Below are 19,207 nucleotides of genomic sequence, written 5' to 3' on the forward strand. Positions count from 1 at the left end.
CAATAAGTTTTTTTCATTTGACTTCACTTGATTAGGATGGAAATGTTGAACAAGTTCTTCTCTGGGATTAGTTCTTATTATTATGAACTCTTTCATTTTTCCACTGGGGATGATAATCTATCTTTTTCTGTGATAAGATCTAGCAAAAGGTTGAATAAGCTCTTCTCATTATGAACTTCTTCTTCTTCAGATGAGTTATTCTCATTATGAACTCTTCTGGAAATGTTGACCTTCAAAAGAGGTATTGTTGATTCAACTTTAATATGTGATGAATCAAATTAAGGTTGAACATGTTCTTCTCATTATGAACTTCTTCTCCTTCTTCAGATGAGTTCTTCTCATTATGAACACTTCTGGAAATGTTGATGTTGGTCTATCTCCTTCTGTGATAGAGTCATACAAAATGTTGAACAAGCTCTTCTCATTATGAACTTCTTATTCTTTAGATGAGTTCTTCTCATTATGACTTCACTTGATTAGGATGGAAATGTTGAACAAGTTCTTCTCTGGGATTAGTTCTTCTTATTATGAACTCTTTCATTTTTCCACTGGGGATGATAATCTATCTTTTTCTGTGATAAGATCTAGCAAAAGGTTGAACAAGCTCTTCTCATTATGAACTTCTTCTTCTTCAGATGAGTTATTCTCATTATGAACTCTTCTGGAAATGTTGACCTTCAAAAGAGGTATTGTTGATTCAACTTTAATATGTGATGAATCAAATTAAGGTTGAACAAGTTCTTCTCATTATGAACTTCTTCTCCTTCTTCAGATGAGTTCTTCTCATTATGAACACTTCTGGAAATGTTGATATTGGTCTATCTCCTTCTGTGATAGAGTCATGCAAAATGTTGAACAAGCTCTTCTCATTATGAACTTCTTATTCTTTAGATGAGTTCTTCTCATTATGAACTCTTCTGGAAATATTGACCTTCAAAAGACAAGCTCTTCTCATTATGAACTTCTTCTTCTTCAGATGAGTTCTTCTCATTATGAACTCTTCTGGAAATATTGACCTTCAAAAGAGGTATTGTTGATTCAACTTTAATATGTGATGAATCAAATTAAGGTTGAACAAGTTCTTCTCATTATGAACTTCTTATCCTTCTTCAGATGAGTTCTTCTCATTATGAACACTTCTGGAAATGTTGATGATGATATATCTCCTTCTGTGATAGAATCACGCAAAAGGTTGAACAAGCTCTTCACATTATGAACTTCTTCTCCTTCTTCAGATGAGTTCTTCTCATTATGAACTATTTTGGAAATTGATCCATCGAGTGATGAATTCGAATTTTTGTTGAAATTTTTGAAATTCCTGTCAAATATTCAACATAGATAAAATGAATGAAAATGCCCATATTTTTGCAAATGTCTAAATATGATAAATAAATATTAAGTTCATCTTTATTTGATCTTAAAGTGAAGAACTCTGTCTTCTTTCACTTATTCAAAATCATTTCAAACTGGAACTCTCGTCGTAGTTAGAACTATGACCTTGATGCCCCATTTGGTCTTTGATAAATCAGTTTTCTTTTTCTGAACTTACGTAGAAATCCAATAAATCTTTCTTCTTTGAAAAGAGAATCTATCATCTTTGAAGAGAGAATCTATCATCTTTGGAGAGAGAATCTATCATCTTTGAAGAATGTATCATTTTTGAAGAATGTAGATGTAGATATGCCAAACTTAGTAGAGATAAATTAAGAGAGCAGTATGTTCTGATTTGACTCTTGAAACACATCATAAGGAGGATTTATCCTAATTCCTTTCATGTCTCCACATCTAATTGGATATTGAACAAAGCTATTCAGACCATATCATGTCAAGATGCTTAACAACAATCTGTTGTTCAATCTTAGTTGGCTCCACTAGTTTCTTGTTGTTAAAATTTCAGCTTCCCTTCTGTGGAAAAAATCTTCATCATATCTCACTTCAAAGCTTGGTGTTGAATAAGACAAACTTCATTTTGGATCAATAAATGGAAACACCATATGATCGCAACATTGGTTTAGCACCATAATCACTGGTTCGTAAAACATTTGACAACACATTCATCATTTCCTGTGGCTTCTGCCTAGATTTTCAATCAATGAAGTCTTTGCATAGTATTCAGAGCTTTTGTATGATGTTATTAAAGAATAATACTCGGTGGGAATATAAGTGAAATACTTTAACTGTCAGCATCAAAGCTTCAGTCACCGTTTCACCATTTTTATTCTTTATACCTTTCTGTTTGATTAGAAATATTTGCTCAAAGTACACTGTCCAATTCTCCTTGTTCATAATTTCTTTTCTGCTTTTCTGTTTTACTTGCTTCTAAATAACTCTATGATTGCAAATGTTGATAAGACTTACTTTGGATTTCATGCACTTAAAAGTATTAACATAAAGTGATATCCAAAAATCTTTTGCTTATTTCAAAATTATGTTAATCCATTTGCAAGATGTTTATATAAAATAATAAATTGAATTTCAAAAATAAATTGGATTTCGAAAAAATAAACTTGGAATATATTAATATATAGAAATGTATTCGAAGTTATGGAAAACATAAGAATGATAAAAATTCGAATGACTTAACAAATTATTAGCATAAGTATTTCTAAACTAATCAACTTGATATAATTTAGAGCACTGAGGTAAGCTTATGTCTGGAAGATCTCAAATGTTTCCAGAATGCTTTTAGATGTAAAGTTTCTCCCAAAATATCAAGCTCTTAAGAGGGTTTAATTACCAGATGCCTAATATCAATGTGCATTTGAGCAGCCCTTTCAGGTTTTCAACTCAAATCCTTCATTTGGTTGCAAGATGCCCTTTGCGGGTTTTCATCTTGACCCTCATTTTCTATTTTATTATTATTTTTTGTTTTCTTTTGTTTTCCTTTTTCTTTTTCCCTTTTTTTTCTTCTTCAAGCATAATATTTTTTGACATAATCTCAGTTTATTGGGTTTCTCGGAACTTTTCCATCCATTTATACCAAAATCAATGCTCCTCCAGAAAAGGCCTTTTTTTACAACATAGGGCCCTTCCCAATTAGGCATCCATTTCCCACAGAAATCTTTATGTATATGCAAGATCTTTTTCAGCACTAGATCACCCTCTTGGAATTCTCTTGGATGTACTTTCTTGTCATGACACTTCGTCATCCGTTTCTGATACATCTGCCCATGGCAAATAACTTTCAATCTCTCCTCAATAAGGTTCAATTGATCAAATCGAGCTTGGATCCATTCAGACTCATCCAATTTTACCTCTCTCAAGATTTGAAGTGATGGGATCTCAACTTCAATTGGTAAGACCACTTCTATCCCATAGACTAAAGAAAAAGGCGTTGCCCCAGTAGATGTTCGCACAGTAGTTCGATATGCATATAAAGCAAAAGGTAACTTCTCGTGCCAATATTTGTAAGTTTCAGTAGTCTTTGTAATGATTCTCTTGATGTTCTTATTTACTACTTCAACTGCCCCAATCATCTTTAGGCGATATGTTACTGAGTTTGCATGCTTGATCTTAAACTCTGCACAAAGTTCAGTCATCATTTTGTTGTTCAAGTTCAGAACATTATCTGTAATGATTCTCTCTGGTAGCCCATACCGGCAGATTATTTCTTTCTTTATAAATTTGCAAACTGCAGACCTCTTCATATTAGCATATGAAGCAGTTTCAACCCACTTGGTAAAATAATCAATTGCTACTAGGATGAAACAATGTCCATTTGATGCTTTTGGTGTGATTGCCCCAATGACGTATATTCCCCACATAGAAAATGGCCAAGGTGCTGTCATTACATGTAAAGGCGATGGAGGTGCATGAATCTTATCTGCATATACCTGCCATTTATGACATCTCCTTGCAAAATCAATGCAATATGTATGCATGGTAGCCCAATAATATCCATATCTCATTATTTTTCTAGCCATGGAAAGACCATTTGCATGTGTTCTATATATCCCACTGTGTACTTCCTCAATAATGCTTCTGGCTTCGCTAGTATTTACACATCTCAATAGCATTTGATCATTGCTTATTCTATACAAAGTCTCACCATCAATAAAGTATCCAACAAACATTCTTCTCAATGTTCTTTTATCAATCTCAGATGCATTTTGTGGATAACTTTGATACTTGATATATTGCAAGATATCATAATACCATGGCTTGACATCTGCCTCTTCTTCCACACTGTAGCAATGTACAGGAATTTCATATACTTGCATTTTAATCGGCATCATATCAACTTTCTTAGTTGCTTGAAACATAGCAACTAATGTAGCCAAAGCATCTGCCATTTGATTTTCCTCTCGAGGGAGATAATTGAAGGCGACTCTTTCAAATTCTTTCACTAATTCGAGGGTAAAATCTTGGTATTCCAGCAATTTGGGATCTTTCGTTTCCCATTCTCATCGTAATTGATACACCACTAACGATGAATCTCCATATATCTTGAGAGATTTAATTTTCTTTTCTATGGTTGCCTTCAATCCCATGACACAAGCTTCATATTCCTCCATGGTATTGGTGCAAAAGAACTTCAATCTGCTTGTAAAAGGATAATAAATATTTTCTGGAGAAATTAACACTGCCTCAATTCCTCGCCCCAAGGCGTTGGATGCTCCATCAAAATAAAGCTTCCAAGATTCATCATTTGTTATGACTTCTTCATTCATGGATATGCACAACAAATCTTCATCTAAAAAATTAAAACTCAGAGACTGATAATCATCTGATACACGATTGGCCAGAAAATCAGCTATGACACTTCCTTTTATTGCTTTTTGCTTGACATATATGATATCAAACTCGGATAATAGCATCTGCCATCTAGCCATTTTGCTTGTCAAAGCTGGTGATTCCATTAAGAACTTTAAAGGATCAAGTCTAGATATCAGCCAAGTGGTATGATATAACATGTATTGTCTGAGTCTTCGAGTAACCCACACCAAGGCACAACATAATTTTTGTATTAGTGGGTATTGAATTTCACAATCAGTAAACTTCTTACTCAGATAATAAATGGCTTTTTCTTTTCTTCCAGATTCATCATGCTGTCCCAGTACGCATCCAATCGAATTTTCAAAAACTCAAGTAGAGAATTAATGGTCTATCAGGCACTGGTGATACTAAAATGAGGGCATTGGATAAATATTTCTTAATAATATCTAAAGTTTCTTGACATTCATCATTCCAGACTTCAGGATTGTTCTTTCAAAGTAACTTGAACACTGGATCACATTTGTCAGTTAATTGAGAAAAGAATCGAGATAAATAGTTTAATCTCCCCAAAAAGCCTCGAACTTCTTTTTTTGTATTAGGTGGTGGAAGATCTTGAATTGCTTTTACTTTATCTGGATCAATCTCGATTCATTTTTGGCTGACTACAAATCCCAAAAGCTTCCATGATGTTACCCCAAGAGTGCATTTAGCGGGGTTGAGCTTTAATTGATACTTTCTCAATCTTTGGAAAAGCTTTCTTAAATTTAGAATATGTTCTTCTTTAGTTCGAGACTTGGCAATCATGTCATCCACATATACTTCAATTTCTTTATGCATCATGTCATGAAACAGAGTTACCATTGATCTCTGATACGTTGCCCCTATATTTTTCAATCCAAATGGCATTACTTTGTAACAGAAAGTTCCCCACATGGTTACAAATGTTGTTTTTTCCATGTCCTCAGGGTTCGTTTTTATCTGATTATACCCTGAAAAGCCATCCATGAATGAAAACCATGCATGTCCTGCAGTATTGTCTACCAATGTGTCTATGTAAGGTAACAAAAAGCTATCTTTCGGACTAGCTTTTTTAAGATCTCTTTAATCCACACACATTCGAACTTTTCCATTATTCTTTGGTACTGGAACTATGTTGGCTACCCATTCTGGATATTTGGATGCCTGTAGGAAACCTACATTAATCTGCTTCATCATTTCCTCTTTAATCTGCAACAACATTTCTGGCCTCATTCGTTTGAGCTTTTGTTGAACAAGTTTATATTCTGGACTGATCGGAAGTTTATGCACCACTATATATGTACTCAAACCAGACATATCTTGATAAGACCAGGCGAAGATATCTTTGAACTCTTAGAGGCAATTTATCAATTCTTGTTTTATCTGGGCTGTCAAAGTAGTACAAATTTTCATCTCTTTCATTTCTTCATTGGTTCCCAGATTTACAGTCTCAATCTCTTCTTTGTGAAGTAAGAGTTGTTTATCTTCTTTTTCTACCAGTCTTAACAATTCGGTAGGAATATCACATTCTACTTCATTCTCACACTCATTGATTTCTTCCAAACATATGGGCCGCTCTAAATTTATCTCATGATTAAATTTAGGAATAATCATGCTATTACCATTGCGACACCTGCAAATTTAAATCAGACATATTTCCGAAAGGATATAGTAAATTTATAAAATAAATATAAAGAATGAGAAATAATGAATGTAAAAATGTAAAAAAATGTAAGGTATAAAGAATGATTGCCATTTGAGAATTTTAAGAAAACTTCTTATATTTGATATTAAGTGAACTTAACATAACTGTCATTACAAGATAACAAAAACCTTTTATATTCTTGGGCTAAAGCATAAAAGTTGGTTCTGAGTATTACTCCGAGTTAATACTAAAAACTACAGGGAAATCTTCAGCAGTCCAATTGTTGAGCATTTCACCAAGAAGATAAGGGCGAATCCCAGCCAAGTATTTGTCAGTCTTGGGGTCATTTGTGATCATGTTGATAAATAATCCTTCCATAGCTTCCTCAACCATGCTTTGATCTTTCATCAACTTTTCTTCTTTAAGAGCATCAACCAACTGTTGTTCTACATTAACCATTCCTCCAGACTTGAATGTGGACTTCAAATGAGGGAAAGACATGCGTTCCCATAGAATTTCTTCTTCTTTTAATCTTGCCCTTCTATCTTCACTTCTTCTTTTCATCTCTTTGTTCTTTTGCTGAAAATTAGGCTTAAATCCAAGCAAAAAACGATATTTTTTCATCTTCATACTTACAAGAACTGAACTTCCCTGAAGATTCTTTCTCAAACCTTTCCCAATTTTAGATCCTATGCATAAAGTCTGTCGTACAACCATTTTAGTGCAATCAGACAAACTGGGATGTGGAATTTTGCTTCCCTCAGCAATAAAGGTTGCATTGACAAATTCCAAAGCTCGAAAAGAGCACTCGAGAGCATCATGATTTGTTTCAATATACAGAGCGTCATTTGTTACAGAAGCAATGATTTCTTCCTCAGCTCCTACACATATTAGTTAACCATCAATAACAAACTTCAGTTTCTGATGAAACGAAGAAGGAACAGCTCCTGCAGAATAAATCCACGACCTCCCCAATAAACAATTATATGTAGGGTGGATATCCATTACCACAAAGTCAATATTGTACACTACTGGTCTGATCAATAATGGTATTTTCATTCTTCCCATTACTTCCTTTTGAGTGTCATCAAAAGTTCGCACTATATTCTGATAATTCTTCATGTGTGATTTGTCTACTGGCATCCTTTGCAGTGTAACCAAAGGCATCAAGTTAAGAGCATATCCATTATCAATCAGTACTCCTGGCAATACATGGCCATGACAATGCGTGGTAATATTCAAAGCTTTCACTGATCCCATTCCACCTTTAGGTATTTCATCATCAGTGAACGTTATATAATTATCAGCGGCTATGTACCCCACAATCCTGTCAAGCTTGTTGAGAGATATATCTTTAGGGATAAATGTTTGATTAAGTATTTTCATCAAGGTATTTCTGTGTACTTCTGAATTCATCAACAAATCAAGAATTGAAATTCTTATTTATTGTTTATGTAGATGTTCAACTACACTATATTCGCTATGTTTTAGAAATTTTAAAAATTCTTGTGCTTGTGTTTTCGTTACGGGCTCATTAACTGTTGGCAGGGATTCATCATTAAATACCTTTTGGGGTATTACTGTAGCTTTTCCTTTTTCTTTTGCTTGTTTAGATGCATTTGATGTCTCAGGAGAGTAACACCTCCCACTTTTTGTAAAGAATCCGACTTCACTTATTGCTTCAGACGTCGAATCCACACTTTGTACTTTCTCTTATGCTTTTTCTAGAGAAACAGATCCTCCTACCATTGAAACATTGGTAGTATAATTCCAAGGTACCTTGCAGGTATCCTTATATGGAAATGGTAAAGGAGTTGTGATAACCACTTTCGGTTTTGTTGGTGCAAGATTTATTGTAAATGATTTCACAGTGATAATCACGGGATCACTTGCTCTCTTCTTAGGTTTAGAATCTTCTAATGCGCAAACGTCATCTTCTCTTTTTCCTGGTTCTTCTTCAAAAAACTCTATCTCTTTGTCATTCATCAATTTTTGCACCAATCCCCTAAATTCAGGGTATATTTGAATTCCATGTCCCTTTTCTTGATGATAGTCACAATAATTTTCGCCTTCATTATGCTTTGGCTTGAATTGTTGCTGAATCATACCAGATAGATAGAGTTGTTGAAATATCCAACCAAAAAGAGATTTAATGTCAGAAACATCAGTTTTTGCTTTTCTTCTGTTCTCTTCCTGGATTGCGTTCACGCTTTTATCTCCATGATTTGGCAACGGATGATTTGATGTAGCTGGTGAATTGAATTCTAATTTTCTAGTATTAATCAAATTTTGGACCACCCTTTTGAATGCTAAACAATTTTCAATAGAATAACCTGTAAGTCCGTCATGGTAAACACAGTGTGCTTTTACATCGTACCATGGAGGGAATGGTGGTTGCATGGGAATCAAAGGATAAGGCCGTATTACAGCTGCTTTTAACGGGGAATCATAGATTTCATTATATGGTACTGGTAATGGGGCAAAAGAAAGCCTTTCATTTTCCCTGTGAGGTCCTCTGGATTCCGTTCGATTAGTGTTTGTTTCTTCCTTCTTAACCCTTGGCTGGGTTATTGTAACACTTTTCGAGGTATCATTGTTATATGTGTTCGTATTGTTAACTTCGTTATCCTTTTTTCGGTACATGGGTCTTTTGGAACTAGACCCCTCACTTAATTCAATTTTGCCACTTTTCATGACATTCTCAATGAATTCTCCAGAAATGATCAAATCTGCAAAATTTCTGGTTGCATTCCCCATTAAATGACCTAAATATGGAGCCTTTAAAGTGTGGACGAACATCACTGTGGCTTCTTTTTCTGATAGAGGTAGCTGAACTTGTGCCGCTGTATTACGCCATCTCTGGCGTACTGTCTGAATGTTTCATTGTTATTTTTCTCCAAATTTTGAAGAGTCCATCTATCAAGAACCATATTTGTAACGTGGTGGTACTGCTCTAGAAATGCCTTTGCCAGATCTCTCCATGATTTAATGTGGGCTTTGGTAAGTTGAGTATACCATTTTAAGGCTGGTCCTGTCAAACTATATTGAAAGCAATGAATTAACAATTTCTCGTCTTTCACATAGCCTGCCATTCTGCGACAAAACATGGTAATATGGGACGAAGGGCATGTAGTACCGTCATATCCTTCAAATTCTGGAACTTTGAACTTAATGGGAAGGATTAGGTCCGGGACTAAACTCAACTCACTAGTGTCAAACCCATAGAACGATTCAATTACCTCTACAAATTTTATTCTTTCCTCCAAGCTCTTGATCTGTCTAGTCAATTCTTCATTATCTTTTTCTTTCTCATTCAACTCATTCAAATATGGAATTAGATGCTCAACATTAAATTCCCCTATCTTCACATATGATATAAGTGGATTTTTGCTTGAAGACGCATGATCCACTTGTTGATTTTCATTAGGTTTGGTCTCTTGTAGTGCTGAAGTGCGAGCATGGATTTGTACATGTGTGATACCAGGATGATAAACTGGTTCTGGTGTGAAACCTAAAGGATATATAGGTTCCTGGTCAAAAGGTACAGGATTTTCATGACTTTTTCCAATTGTAGCTTGCTTCATGAGCATATCCTCTATTTTCTGCATCATTCTTTCTTGTGAATTAATAATGCTGGATTCAATTTTCTCTAACTTCATTCTCATTTCTGCTTGTTCTTTATTATTCTGTTCCTCGAGACGTTGTATTTTACCCTCCATTTTCTTAGTTGTTTTTCTAGTACCGTAGTGGTGTTGAATTTCTCGTTTGGCCAGGATAACTGCGATCTTTTTCATATTATTTTTTTAAATTTTATTTAATGAATGTTTATCTTAATGAAAAATAAAAATTATACATAAATAAAATAATGCAATGAATAATGAATGTATGCAAAAGGTATTGATCCCAAAAGGTTAACTATCATAGAACAACTTCCATCGGCATACAAAAATTTCTATATAATAGTTCATAACTATAGATACGACATAGCTTTCCTATTAAGCTCTATGATTTCCTTCATCATCCATGATATCTTCTTTCCAAACTTAGAAACTGGATCAAAGTGATGCTCAATAATCTTTGATTCAGCAGCTAACTCCCCAATATATCTGGCAACTTCGCTCATTTGTACCATGGCCTCGAATACCATATTACTTCTTTATTCACTTCTTTCTTCATAGAAATCAGTAGATTTTTGCCATTGTTCATTACTTCCATCAAGAGTTTGCTCTAACTCAGTGATTCTGACTTGACAACTGTGTAAAGTACTTTCAAGGTCTCAGATTCGTCTTCGTAGCGATGCGCTCTCCTCATAATTTTCTTTAAGATCACTAGGTCCTAGGCAAACCTTCTCTTGGAATAATGATTCTTCAAGTTGCAAGATATAAGCATTAAACTCTGTGTTTTTGTTTCTACACTGATCCAAATCCTCTTCAAGTTTTGTTCATGTTTCTTGTGTCCTTTGATTAAGCTTCTGGATTTGCACATTCTTGTTTCTACATCGTTGCATCCAATTGTTGGCCACCTCTTGTTCTACTTCGAGTCTGGTATTGAAGTTCTTTCTCTCCAAATCCTATTTTTCCTTTTCAACATCGAACTCTTCAATCCTTTGGCCCCTAACTTCAAGTTCGGCAATCATATTGTTCATTTTAGCTTAAAATCCTTTGAACATGATATTTTTCTCAACCTCAAACCCCTCAAGCATACCATTCTTCATATTTTCTAATTCTTTGGCTCGATCCCTTTCTTTCTTCCTTTCATTCATAATCTCACGACTTTCAGCTTTGTGCTTTATAATTCGCTCTCTTTTGTTAACCTCAAGATCTTTCATTTTCTGCTTTCCTTTCTCAAGGCTTTTGAGTAAACGACTATTTTTTCCTTTCAAATCTTCGACTCGGCCTTTCTCAATGTTCAACTCTTTGGTCATCTGTGCTGTTACTCTGCTCGATCTTGATGCTCTCCGAGATTTTCGCAGCTCATGGCAATTCTTCTTTAACGTTCTGAACTCACCATCAACTTTTTATTTGTTTTCCCTCAGCATTGCACATTGTGCTGAATGAAAGTCAACGTCGACGCCCAACATAACTTTATCTCGTCGCATTTGTTCTAACTCTTTCGACCAACCTTCTCTTTCTGCTTCAAACTCAGCTCTCAGGATTTCTATCTCTGATGGGACTACCCGAATGCGATCTTCCATAGAGATATCCTCATTTTGGTCTGGTAGGGGAATATTTTCATTTTTCCTGACAGACCTCTATTCCTCATAATCAGGGGTTAACATTATTTTCGCTGCTTTGGCTCGATTACAAAAAGTTATTTTCCAAGCTTTAACGACCTCCTGATGTGTCTTTTGTAATTTTTGCTATGAAATGCAAACTCAGACAAATGTAACCCAGCAGTAACAGGAACAAATTGACGACCCTCGTACTTCTTTATAACCAGAAGTGATGCATATCCAATTCCTCTCCACAAACCGAGAAGCATCACCCAGTTGTAGTCACCATATTTATAAAAGAACTCCCTTTGTATTTGCCACGGGGCACGCCAAACGATGTCATTGCTTTGTAGATTTCGAAAGACATTTATCCACATATCTTTCGTGACTTCTTTCGGCCATTCTTGTTCCAGAAACTTCTTCAACAGTGAGTAGTATGTACTGAAGCGATGGTATGATACCTTTTCTATCCTCCAAAAATGACTACGGATCCAGACATATAACAATTGTGCACATCCCGAAAATCGTCCACCTCCCAGTCTTCTACAAGCGCTTAACGATCGAAAAGTCTCTGCTAGAATTGCATAAGCAGGATTGACCCTTTTTTGTAGCTGCTTGAACAAATCTACTACTGCAGCCTCAATGTATCCCAATGCTATCGGGAAGATTGTAACATCCCAAACTATGGGTTAGTGACTAAATGATAAAGTTTCAGAATTTGGTGATTAAAGTAGAAGAATGGATTAGTTCAATGATTTATCAGGAAATAAATCCTAAAAGTTGTTAGTAATTATCAAATGAAGTAGAGGACAAAATGGTCATTTAACTAATAAATGAATTAAAAATAAATATGATAAGGACATATATGTTAGAGGGGATAAGGATGAAGAGATATTCTCTTCATCTTCTTCTTCTTCTTCATGTACGAGAGAAAGAAAGAGCCAAGCTTGCAAAGGTAAGATTCCTTGTTAGCTGATTATTTGTTAATATTAAGAGTGGGTTTTGATCATTAGGTAATACTTAAGCTTATGGAAAGCTTAAGTTGTCCTAAAATCAAAAGATAAAGAAGTTATGAAAGATTAAAGAAAATGAGTTTCTTAAGGAAGTTCTGGAAAAGAGTTAGTAAGTGAATTTTGAGAAGGAATTTGACTTGTCATCAATCTAATTAAGGGATATGGAGTGTTAGAATTAGATTTAAAACATGTTAAAAAACTGGTATGATTCTTGAAGTTAATAAAGAGGAGAGGATATTAAGGTTAAAGACGAGATAATTGATTATAAATGAGTTTAAACATGTATATGAAAGTTAGGAATATGAAAGGGGATGAAATATGAAGCATTTGAGTGAAGAGTTGATGATTTTCGGGTTCAAAAAGAGGTTCTGGGCAGAGTGCATCGATGCACATTCATAGTGCATCGATGCATCAAGGTTAAAACCCAGAAATTTGTTTGAAGGTGTATCGATGCACAGGTAGTGCATCGATGCACTCTTTTAAAATAGAAACTTCGAATGCAATTAGTGCATTGATGCATAAGGCATGCATCGATGCATCCCAGTGATAATACAACATCGAATGCATTTTATGCACCGATACATCAATAGTGCATCGATGCATACTTTCATTGAAAGATGAAATTGGCATTTTTCTTAATCTAAAGAGTGAACCATTAGAGTATATTAGTTATAATTCTAATATAGATCTATGTATGATTATGTAGATATAGAACGTGATCCCGTTCTGAATCAATTGAAGGATTAGAATCGAATCAAAGCAAAGCTAAGGTGAGTGCACATTATTTAGTATATGATGTTAAATGGAAAATAAGACTTATGATAAGTCTATTTCCAATAGTGAAAATGCATGAATTCATAGAGGTATGTGTTTGTTATGATTTATATATGTGCATGAGTATATGTGTTATTGATATGATTCTATGATCATAGGATGTAAACTATGTGATAAGTGATAAGTGACTATATGAAATTATATGAGAACAAGAGATGACAATGATTTACATGTCATATGAAAACCAGAGAAGTGTTATAAGCAAAGTGGCATATATGTGATAAATGAATGATATGAAAAGTGAGATAAACAAAGTATGGTTGATATAGGGTAATATAAGAATAGTTCATAGGTGATATGATAAAGATGGAACCATATAGGAACATTAATTGAGTACTTGTTAATAAGTCATAAAGTTATATGCATAGGTAATATAAGTTATAAGATGAGAATATATATGAATATCAAATAAGTTATGAGATAAGTTATATGATATTGATATATAGGCTAAATGAAAGTATACACATGAATACATATATAAGTTTATATGTTATTTTATATGCTATGGGATATACCCATGAACATATGTGATGTGATATATATTATGAGAAATGGTGTAAGTCATATGAAATGATCTACGTGAATACATGCACTTGTGATACATGTGATATGATATGAGATATATGGTTACACATATATATGTGGTATGTGACATAAGAGAAATAACAAGTGATATGAAATGTTATAAATGATAATGCCCATATTATGTGATATAAGAGCTAGGGGTATAGTTGGCATGCCAGGAGTCGAGGGTATACCTATGTTCTACGGAACATATGGACAGAATTACCTATGTTTTTCGAGACATATGGACAGTATACCTATGTTCTACGGAACATATGGACAGAATTACCTATGTCTTTCGAGACATATGGACAGTATACCTATGTTCTAAGGAACATATGGACAGTTTACCTAGGTTCATCGGAACCTATAGACAGTTACCGAGGATCTTTATGACCTCTGGATAGGTCCTTCGGGATATTTATATGAGCTGTGGTGACAGCATATGTGTGCACAACCTCAATGTACTCACATACCTTAAGTTCTCACTAGTGTACATGGGCTAATAAAGAGATTAAACAAACATACTGAATGTGATATGTATACTATGGGTTTATAAATGGTTATCAAAAGTAAGTGGTTTGAAATGTGTTACATGAACCATATGATGTTATATATATGTTTCTTAATGATGATATATGTTCATGTATGCTTTATGTTATATGAAATATTATATGTTTTATATGCCTCACTAAGTCATCGACTTAGCGTGTGATTGTTTCACACGTAGGTTTGGAAAGCGAAAAGAGAAGTAAAGAGGAACAAGACATGTCAGTTCTCCTTACCGAATGTCAGATCAGAAGAGAGGTGAATAATATATATTTTTGTATATAAAGTTCTAGTTGGCATGTAATCAAAAGAATATATTGTATAAGCTCTGAATAGTTTTGTAAATGTTTTGAATAAGTTAAATGTTACAAAAGTTTTTAAAATTACTCACTATTTTATACGAATAAATGTTTGAAAAGTCAATGTGACACTTCGGACTCGTATCCGGGTTGGATACGGGTTAGGGGTGTTACATTTAATGGTATCATAGCTACGGTTTAGCCGATTCTAGGCTAAAAAAACGAAGTCAAAATTGTTTTAAAAAGTATACATGCCGATATAAAGTAGAAAATTTTCTAATCTGATAGGGTAAGGAGTGTACTGTCTTGTTAATAGAGTTAAATTATTATGTTAAATAAGATATGTGAATACCAGAGAATGATTTATGAAATTTATATATATGTTTATATGATATGATGGATGATATGTGAACATATGCAATTGACATATGTTATACAATATGAATTGGATGAGCATATGCACACGTGATATGTGATAGAAGAAATGATATGAGCACATGAAAATATGAGAGTTTCCAAAGTGAAACACAAGGCTATAGACCTGAAGGTAATAACATTCACCTGCCCTGGCCAGGTAGGGAGAAGAGTGAAAACCTCAGGGAATGCCTGTATAAGATTAGAGAATGATTCATGATGTTTGAATGATATTTCGATGTGTTTACAATGTTATATTTTGTTAACTCATAGAATGAATGTATTGAGATAGTTAAAAGATTTAGGAGCACCTAAGTTCAAGGGTGGATTTGAGTAAGGTTCTATTGTTATAGACCTTTGGTTGAATGATATGATAGAAGGTTTTCTTTTCTTCAAAGTGGAGATGTTGAATTGAGTAGTTTTGTTACTACTTTGGTAAGTTAGAGTATGGTGGACAATTGTCACCATAAGAACGTTAAAAGATTAAATGATGTGATTAGAATTGTATAAGAGTTCAAGAATAAGTGCATTGATGACCAGTTTATAAGACATATGAAACTGGAATACACGAGCTTGAAACAAGAGAATTACACCTTGTATGAGTATGATTATAAGTTTAATAAGCTAATCATAATTGTTGCTGAGTTAATTCCGACTGAAAATGATACATGTGATTTGTTGTTTAGGACTTGCACCTTAAATTAAAAGAGTGTTACTGGTTTTGAATTTGTTATTGTTTCAAGAAATGGTTAATTGTGTTAAAGCTTTAAAGAGAAAGAGCTCAGAATGAAAAGTTTGGAGAATAAAAATCTCATATGATTAAGAGAATTGGTGCTTCATAGAGTTCATTACCATCAAAGAGAGGTAGAGATTCTGGTTTTTTTAACTTCAGATAAGGTATGAATTAGTGGTATTCTCTGCCAGAGAATCAAATCTGATGAGAGTCGGACAGACTCAATTAGTATGGTCTGGTACTGAAAGATTAAATATGATAAAGGGTTATAAGAAAGTGCAGATTATAAGTTTGATTAGAAGTAAGAAAAATATGTAAGGTTATATGAAGAGATTATGTGTATCGTAATACAGACAAGGATGAAAGAATGAGTAAAAGTTTGGATTGTGGTGAATTAATTAGAAAATGAGGAAAGAAATCAATTGATTGATTATTGATTTTGAGTAATAAGAATTGATGTTACTGTCTACAGGATAAGTAACATTATATGAATGAAATCAGAGTTATGAATTTGAAACAAAGGGATAGTATTGTGTATAATAAAGAGTGTGGAGATGATAAGGATTTGTACTTTAGAATGAAAGAGTTAGCGTTGACTAACAAGATTTTGTGATGAAATTGTATTGGATATAATTGTATATTTTGATTATGTAAATGTGATATAGTGAATGAAGTGAGGATTCGTATGGAAGTGTAAATGATAAGTTCGATATAGAAACACGAAAAGTGTGCAAGGTGATGTGAAAATATTGTTTGACTCCTTAAAGTATATGTTTAATCACAATTGAAGAAGATTTAAAGTTGTGTTTTGGTCAAATGATGACGAAATACAAGTTTGGTATGGTCATAAGGTAATTAGAGAGTTATGAAGAAATAGATGGATTTATGATATAGAGTGATGAGATAGATGTTACTGTCAACGTGATGAGTGACATTATATGGAATTTTAGAAAGGTCAAAGGAAAAATGCATAATTGAATGAGAGAAAAGACAACAATGGATTGGTATTACTGGTTATTGTTTATATGATAAGCAACAGAAGATGAATGTATAAACGAAAAAGATAGTTGGAAAACTAAAGGATTGAAAAGTAAGTTTCTAATGATGACAAGAAAGAATAAGTCAGGGAAGCAACATAAGAACATTAGAGGATATGTTCTTATTAAGATGTGCAGTGAAAATTCGAGGACGAATTTTCTTATAAGAAGGGGAGAGTTGTAACATCCCAAACTATGGGTTAGTGACTAAATGGTAAAGTTTCAGAATTTGGTGATTAAAGTAGAAGAATGGATTAGTTCAATGATTTATCTGGAAATAAATCCTAAAAGTTGTTAGTAACTATCAAATGAAGTAGAGGACAAAATGGTCATTTAACTAATAAATGAATTAAAAATAAATATGATAAGGATATATATGTTAGAGGGGATAAGGATGAAGAGATATTCTCTTCATCTTCTTCTTCTTCTTCATGTACGAGAGAAAGAAAGAGCCAAGCTTGCAAAGGTAAGATTCCTTGTTAGCTGATTATTTGTTAATATTAAGAGTGGGTTTTGATCATTAGGTAATACTTAAGCTTATAGAAAGCTTAAGTTGTCCTAAAATCAAAAGATAAAGAAGTTATGAAAGATTAAAGAAAATGAGTTTCTTAAGGAAGTTCTGGAAAAGAGTTAGTAAGTGAATTTTGAGAAGGAATTTGACTTGTCATCAATCTAATTAAGGGATATGGAGTGTTAGAATTAGATTTAAAACATGTTAAAAATATGGTATGATTCTCGAAGTTAATAAAGAGGAGAGGATATTAAGGTTAAAGACGAGATAATTGATTATAAATGAGTTTAAACATGTATATGAAAGTTAGGAATATGAAAGGGGATGAAATATGAAGCATTTGAGTGAAGAGTTGATGATTTTCGGGTTCAAAAAGAGGTTCTGGGCAGAGTGCATCGATGCACATTCATAGTGCATCGATGCATCAAGGTTAAAACCCAAAAATTTGTTTGAAGGTGTATCGATGCACAGGTAGTGCATCGATGCACTCTTTTAAAATAGAAACATCGAATGCAATTAGTGCATTGATGCATAAGGCATGCATCGATGCATCCCAGTGATAATACAACATCGAATGCATTTTATGCACCGATGCATCAGTAGTGCATCGATGCATACTTTCATTGAAAGATGAAATTGGCATTTTTCTTAATCTAAAGAGTGAACCATTAGAGTATATTAGTTATAATACTAATATAGATCTATGTATGATTATGTAGATATAGAACGTGATCCCGTTCTGAATCAATTGAAGGATTAGAATCGAATCAAAGCAAAGCTAAGGTGAGTGCACATTATTTAGTATATGATGTTAAATGGAAAATAAGACTTATGATAAGTCTATTTCCAATAGTGAAATGCATGAATTCATAGAGGTATGTGTTTATTATGATTTATATGTGTGCATGAGTATATGTGTTATTGATATGATTCTATGATCATAGGATGTAAACTATGTGATAAGTGATAAGTGACTATATGAAATTATATGAGAACAAGAGATGACAATGATTTACATGTCATATGAAAACCAGAGAAGTGTTATAAGCATAGTGGCATATATGTGATAAATGAATGATATGAAAAGTGAGATAAACAAAGTATGGTTGATATAGGGTAATATAAGAATAGTTCATAGGTGATATGATAAAGATGGAACCATATAGGAACATTAATTGAGTACTTGTTAATAAGTCATAAAGTTATATGCATAGGTAATATAAGTTATAAAATGAGAATATATATGAATATCAAATAAGTTATGAGATAAGTTATATGATATTGATATATAGGCTAAATGAAAGTATACACATGAATACATATATAAGTTTATATGTTATTTTATATGCTATGGGATATACCCATGAACATATGTGATGTGATATATGTTATGAGAAATGGTGTAAGTCATATGAAATGATCTACGTGAATACATGCACTTGTGATACATGTGATATGATATGAGATATATGGTTACACATACATGTGGTATGTGATAGAAGAGAAATAACAAGTGATATGAAATGTTATAAATGATAATGCCCATGTTATGTGATATGAGAGCTAGGGGTATAGTTGGCATGCCAGGAGTCGAGGGTATACCTATGTTCTACGGAACATATGGACAGAATTACCTATGTTTTTCGAGACATATGGACAGTA

The sequence above is a fragment of the Hibiscus syriacus genome, unplaced genomic scaffold (genome assembly GCF_006381635.1).
Source record: "Hibiscus syriacus cultivar Baekdansim isolate YM2019G1 unplaced genomic scaffold, ASM638163v2 tig00110319_pilon, whole genome shotgun sequence".
Classification (NCBI taxonomy): Eukaryota; Viridiplantae; Streptophyta; class Magnoliopsida; order Malvales; family Malvaceae; genus Hibiscus; species Hibiscus syriacus.